The 6,912-nt window shown below is 37.3% G+C and overlaps 1 long non-coding RNA gene across 1 annotated transcript; it reads left to right on the plus strand.

The window, feature by feature from the left end:
• The first annotated feature begins 1,751 nt into the window (after positions 1–1,751).
• LOC148373286 (uncharacterized) lies at positions 1,752–4,802 on the plus strand. The gene is made up of 3 exons (XR_015852688.1): positions 1,752–1,818; positions 2,112–2,220; positions 4,036–4,802. It is a non-coding gene; the product is annotated as an uncharacterized LOC148373286 (long non-coding RNA).
• The last annotated feature ends 2,110 nt before the right edge of the window (positions 4,803–6,912 follow it).

Below are 6,912 nucleotides of genomic sequence, written 5' to 3' on the forward strand. Positions count from 1 at the left end.
TTGTCGAGGGTAGTTTTGACGTCAAAAACAGAAAGCAGGAAATCTCGAAGTAAAATATAGAAATACAAATAAAAATAATATTTTTGTAGTTAAAAAAAAATAACCATGTGCGTAAGATTATTTTCCTCCGACGTGCAGCTTCTGCTTCAAAGAAAAAAAGTAAAACAAACGCGTGCAAACGTTTCTGTATTTAGAGCGAGCGTGCTGAGAGCTGGTCGATAATCGAACTATCGAATTTTCCCAATCAAATCCTCAAGTGGGGGCCAAACAGCTTGGACGCGGCCCCGGTTTCTGATCGGTTTTGTAAGTGACTCGTTAATTTATTTAACAATTACAAGTAACATTTTGCGAAGCCCGCATATTGTGTGTGTTTGCATAAAACAAACCGTTACTAATCTAAAACATTTTTAACCAGTAATTAAAAATATATTTTTATATATTTTCTATATTTTTTTATAAGTTTAATGAGATATTCTAAAGCCGTATATTGGAGAGCGGAGTCAACAGCAATCTTATCCTCGCTGGGCAGGTGGAACAGAAGGCCCTCGCGGCCATTGACAAGTGGCGAGGCAGACAGCCGAGGCCGTAAAGCAGAGCGTGATCGTTGATCGGAGCAAGTTGAATAGCCAGGACAGGAGAACGAAGCGTGGATCGGAACAAGTCTGATAGCCGGAATAGGAGAACGAAGCATGGTCGTGGATGGGAAGCAAATGGACAGGGGATCGATAGCAAGAATCCGAGGAAGGAATCAAGCAGGAAGACAAGGTGGGCAGGCAGGTTGCAGAATGCAGGAACAGGTGGGAATCAATACGGGAGCAAGAGTCAAAAGTGCTTGCTTTGGATGTGATGAGATTCGCTGTTGGACTGACAAAGAGTCACCGGAAAGCAGGGGTCAGCAATAAATGATTGGTGAAAAATTAATGCCATTAATTGCGAAAAATTAATGGAATGGTTGCTTAAACTCATAAATCCATTTATTGCAAAATTTAAATAATTAGTAATTATTGCGACCCATTAATTGCGAAAATATTCGGGCTCATATTACCTATGAAAACCGTAGATATCAACGTTATTTAACAACGGCAATGCTTTTCTAAGAAATTTTTAGCGAAAATGTATTACTTTCGCACATATTTTTATTTCAAAACCTCAATTTTTGACGATGATTTTGAAGTAAGGCCGGCCTTATATTCGGGGAAACACGGTAGCTGTACGTACGTAGTGTGGTTGCAAAGCAGCTTTTTTTTTGGTCGGGACAAAATCGGGCTTGTTGATTGGCTCACGTTTTGCCTCAAGCACGTACGTCGTGGATGCACATACGCACACGTTGTACACCACTACTACTACGCTGTATTGATTGTAATCTTCGCACGGTTATGGGACCGAAGGAAAAAATGGTTAGAGAGTACTTCACGCAGATTGATGTCGTCAACGGCAAATGGCGCTGCTCATGTGGCGCCGAGCGCATCCAACGGCGCAACACCGGTTGGAGCAATTTGGAAAGCCACATTAAAAGTCAGCACTTGAAGAAAGAAAGTGATGCAAAGAAGCAGGAGTCATCCAATCCTGGATCGATAGAAAATTTCCTGTCGTCACCGGCTAGTATACCATTAAATTACCAATTAATGGCTAGAAATCCAATAAATACCCATTAATTGGCCTTGCCGCGAAAAAATTAACATTAATTTTTTCGCACTTAAATATTTTTTTTTTTCCAAAAATCAATTACTGATGACCCCTGCCGGAAAGGAAGCGCTTAAATAGGGAGAGGGATAATTAGGAAACGAGTGGCAGCTGGGGCTGAAGGAATGAACGCAGGTGAGAGCAATCAATGGGCAACTGACAGGATCGTGACTTTTTTGTAATTAGATATTATAAGTTGGTTTTCTAGTAAACAAGAAAATGTAAATGCATTTAAAATGTCTTATCAACTTATCTATCGATAGTTTTCCCGTTAATTTAAAGATGTTTCCTAAAAAACAATTTGCTTTACTATGAGATTGTTCCACTTATTTTGAAATATTTTAACTCTTTTTCTACTACACTAACAAAATAGATGCTTAAACTAAGCAAAATTGTCTCATCTAACAGATTTTTAGTGTTTTGTTCAGTGCTCGTCTTGTGATCAAGAGGTCGCAGGTTCGATTTCCGGCTCCTCCGTGTTATATGTCGAAGTGTCCTTGGGCAAGACACTGAATCCCTAATGCCCCCAATAAGCAGGTAGGCGCCTTGCATGGCTGACTCCCCATTGGTGTGTGAGTGTGTGTGTGAATGGGTAAGTGTGAAGCACATTGTAAAGCGCTTTGGGAGGTCTTCATTGACTTGAAAAGCGCTATATAAATGCAGACCATTTACCATTTACCATTTACAATATTCTTCTCTAATTCGTCAGTATTTTTTTTACCAACTGCTATAATAATTTTGGGGGGAAATATAATCATTTAGTTTTCTTGGATAAATATGTAGCAACGTATACTTAGATATAGAAATTTTGCTTTTTTAACAGATCTCAAGAGTTTTGCTCTTTTTCTAAATTGATATTTTTGTCTGATTATATTTTTTGAAACCACCAATACATTGACTATCTGCAAGATTAAATGTTTTTTTTCTTATTTCATTAATAAAAACAAAATTGAAAATACCCAAACATTTATTTACTTAAAACAAGCAGAATTATCACATTTAACAAATGGTGTATCATTGAATCGCTTTATAAATATTTTTTTTATCAATAGTACAAAAAATAAACAACATCGGTCTGCGGGATAGACAAGTTTGCTCATTTTAAAATAATTTCAATAGAAAAATAAGAAAGTATCTTTAAAAAGGAAGACATTAAAAACATGTAAAACAAAACTTTCTGCTAAAAATGATTCTGCACTGTAACTTTTGTGAAGAAAGTATTCAAATAAAACAATAAAAACATGCATACGTCTGCTAGATAAGACAATTTCGTTCATTTCAACAATAAATGTTATTATTTTGGTAGAAAAAAAACAACATGAAATATCATTAAATTAAAAAAAAAAACATAAAAGTAGCTCTTTTTTTCCAGTGCACTTTTTGTACAACATAATAAATAAAGTAAGTAAATCAATCGTCTGCTTGGTAAGACGATTTTGCTTATTTTGAATGGTAAAGCTACTCGTTTAAAAGAAAAGGAAGATACATGATCTTAAAATAAGACAAAAAATATGCTGAGAAAATTAGTCAGTTTGCAGTATCATTATTATAGTTTGTGACCAAAAAAACATATGAAAAGAAGTCTTTATGGGAATCTCATTGGCGTGCCTGAAGCCTAAGTTGGCGACCTCGGTAATCACCCTTCCGTCCCCTCTCCCACCCGAGCCTTGTCATTAATCTCTGTCAATCGATATTTCGATCACTTTTATCACCATACGACGGCTTTTAAATGCAAAAAGAATACAGTCTGGAGTGGGGAAACAACAAAAAACTTTATCTTGAATTTGCAGGAACCGATAACAAGATGATTTTTTCATTTTATTTGTGTTTGTTTGCACGATTGTCCTCAGCACGGACTTGGAAAACCTAAAAAAGGAGCTTTTGTAGTAATTAGAAGGTGGGGGTGCGGACTGAAAATGTTTTTTTTTTTTGTTGTTGTTGAAATACATTTAATTGAATTTTATTCCCGGATCTCTTAACCGCCTGAGTTGTTGGGGCACCAATGAGGATGCAACTCTTGACAGCTTTCTCCACTGTTGAGTGTATAGTGTGCTGTTATCGTTTATAATGTGTGCGTCTTGGGCAAGTACAACCTGGCGGCGCCTAGCCCACCCAGGGCCGCTGGAATTTGCTCCACCACGTTAAACATATAGCACTGGTTTCCAGTTTTATGTCAAAACATGGATTACTTGTGTATCATGAGAACTCAAATGTGTCCATAAAAACAAAACTTTTACCCACTCATGCACAAGAGTAACATTGATTGTATTAAATATTGCAGATTCCCATAAAGTCTTGTGATTTTACCTGAAAAACACCAATCAGAACATATTTTAAAATCTTCTATTCCAGGTGGTACCTCCTGAGAACCCTCAGGAAGTGGAGCTATGACATAATCCTCTTCGTGGACTTCAGCTCTGTGTTAAACAGCATTGTCCCCGAGAATCTGGTGGAGTAACTCTCTCACCATGGGCTCTCCTCTACACCATCTGCAGCTGTATTAACGACTTTCTCTCCAACCGCCTGTTAAACTGCGAGTGTCGTTTGACAAAGCCACAGTGGAGAGCATTCTGTCATAGAACATCACCATGTGGTATGCTGGGAGCACAGCCGAGGACAGGAGAATCATACACAGAATAATCAACACGGCCCAAAAAATAATTGGCTGCTACATGCCAAGACTGTAGTGTAGGGGACATCGCTGGCTTGCGCTACTGTAGCAGAGACAGAGACATTATAAAAGACACTTCCCACCTCCGGTAGGCGCTACAGGTCCCTCCAAATATTTTCTGAAATATTTGAAAAAAATATTGCAAACTCCAATAAAGTCTTTTGATGTTATTTTGGCGGCGGCAGTAGCTCAGGAGGTAGGTAGCTCGTCTCGGGATCAAGGGATCCCTGTTCGAATCCCGGCTCGTCCGTGTTACATGTCGAAGTGTCCTTGGGTAAGACACTGAACCCCTAATACCCCCAATAAGCAGGTTAGCGCCCTACATGGCTGCAATGCCGCTATTGGGAAATGTGGAGCACACTGTAAAGCGCTTTGGGAAGTCATTGACTTGAAAAGCACTATATAAATGCAGATCATTTCATTTCATTTAATTTTTTTACACAATGAAATTGCCAGTATTGATTTAATTGATTAATTTAAATTTCAGGGTTAAATTTACTCCGACAGACGTTATCAGTTCTTTAACAGGCGTTAAAGTATAAAGCGGCCCTTGCATTGGCTCCCAGTTAGCCAAAGATGTGACTTCAAAGTTCTCTTAGTATTGTACAAAATCATACATGGACTTGCTCCCTCTTATCTTTCAGATCTGATCTGCCACTATGTCCCGGTCCGAAGCCTACGATCTGAGAGTGCTGGTCTTCTGATGATCCCGAGAGCAAAGAAGTCTTCTGCTGGTTCGAGAGCGTTCTCCATCCGGGCACCGGTGCTGTGGAATGCTCTTCCCCCTGAGATTCGATCTGCAACCTCAGTGGAAATGTTTAAATCTAAACTTAAAACTCACTTCTACTCCATTGCATACGAATAACCTACTCCTCTTGTCGGTTGAAAATAGTTTGTGTAATATAGTGTAACAATCTGTGAAGCCCTTTGAGACTCTTCGTGATTTAGGGCTATACAAATAAAAATGACTTGACTTGACTTGACTTATCATTTTGCTCTACACTGCACTGAGGAGGTTTAGTCAAGTTTTACGCTTGGAAAAATTTCACACCCGTAAGTGTTGTTCAAATTCATGACTGAAAAAATGAAAGTTAATCCTTGCGTTGTCCTCATTTTAAGGACACACCTTGTACTTTTCCATACGATTAACATGACAATGTGTATAAAAACTACTATTTCAGGTTTCTTCTGTTGGGACCAATGCATGAGAATTCTGATCATTTAAAGTTGAACCAAATATAGCTTTGGGGACTTTTTGTTTGTTTTTAACAACACAGTGGCATGTCATTTCACCTGAAGACATCAGAAGGGTTAAGAGATAATATGATCTAGACAGCAACACATTTATTTATTTAATGTAAATGGATTAACACAATTCCATTTTAAGTAAATGTCAAGTTTCAATAATGCATTTATTTTAAATTATTTAAAAAAAAAAATCGTTTGAACCCATGCAGGATCCCTTTGGATTTTAAATGCACACTTGATTAATAAATTAGCCTCCGTGGATTTATAACTTTAACGCGTATTCATCAAAATAGCAAAGTACTTTATTCAAGTATATAACATTGAATTTGAAATGTGTCAACAACCCAAAAAACTAAAATACATTTTTATGAGCCCACCCCCTCCCTTCGCTTTAAGTGCCTTGGAAGTTAAAGTCGCCTCCGTGGATTTATAACGTGTACAAAATGGTTTTTGAGTTTGTTCATCAAAATAATATCACATTTTAAAAAATCAAACACTACTATATTTAATTTGAAATATTTAAATTAAAATATTTCTGTTCCCACCCTCTCCTCTAGCTTTTAAATGCACGCTCTGAAACTTAAATCGCCATTGTGGACTTTTTCTGCTTTTAAAGTGTGTTCTGAAGAGTGTGTTTATTGCAATAATATCACAAAATACTGTATGATATTTAATTTAAAATGTTTTAACAAAAAATATTTTTTCTACTCTCATCACCTTTTAAATGTGCACTTGGATATCAAATTTGTCACAGTGGAATTATTACGATTTTAAAGTGTGTTCTGAGGAGTGTATTTATTCAAGATTGCAACAGAATATTTTTTCAGGAATTTTGTACAATAAACATATTTCAAACAAAAAAATAAATAGATCAATTGTAAATTCCTCATCGCCCTCACTCTCGCTTTTAATGTGCTTGGTAATGAGATACCCCATCGTGTAAAATATATGCAATTGTGATTACACTATAAGTATACATTTTTAAATGTGCAGAGGTTAATTTTATTTCTAAGTGTGCATTTAAAAACGAGAGGGAGGGTCAGATTTTTGGTTAAAATATTTCATCGTATGAAATATTTTGTGATGTTATTTTACTACTTAGTCCACATTTCAAGAGTGCAATAAATCTAGCGTGGCGAACTTAATTTCCAAGTGCGCGTTTAAAAGCAATAGAGGAGGAGGGAGAAATGCGCAAACGGCTGGACGAACTGCGCGTCCCTGCACCTCTCGTGCACGCGCAAACGGGAGCGCTTTTGGACTAGAGATGAGATATAACCTCTTCCGTTCGCGCTGCGCGCTCAAAGCCCCAC

This window comes from Urocampus carinirostris, chromosome 1 (genome assembly GCF_059441175.1).
Source record: "Urocampus carinirostris isolate Australia breed hairy pipefish chromosome 1, RoL_Ucar_1.0, whole genome shotgun sequence".
NCBI classification, from domain to species: Eukaryota; Metazoa; Chordata; class Actinopteri; order Syngnathiformes; family Syngnathidae; genus Urocampus; species Urocampus carinirostris.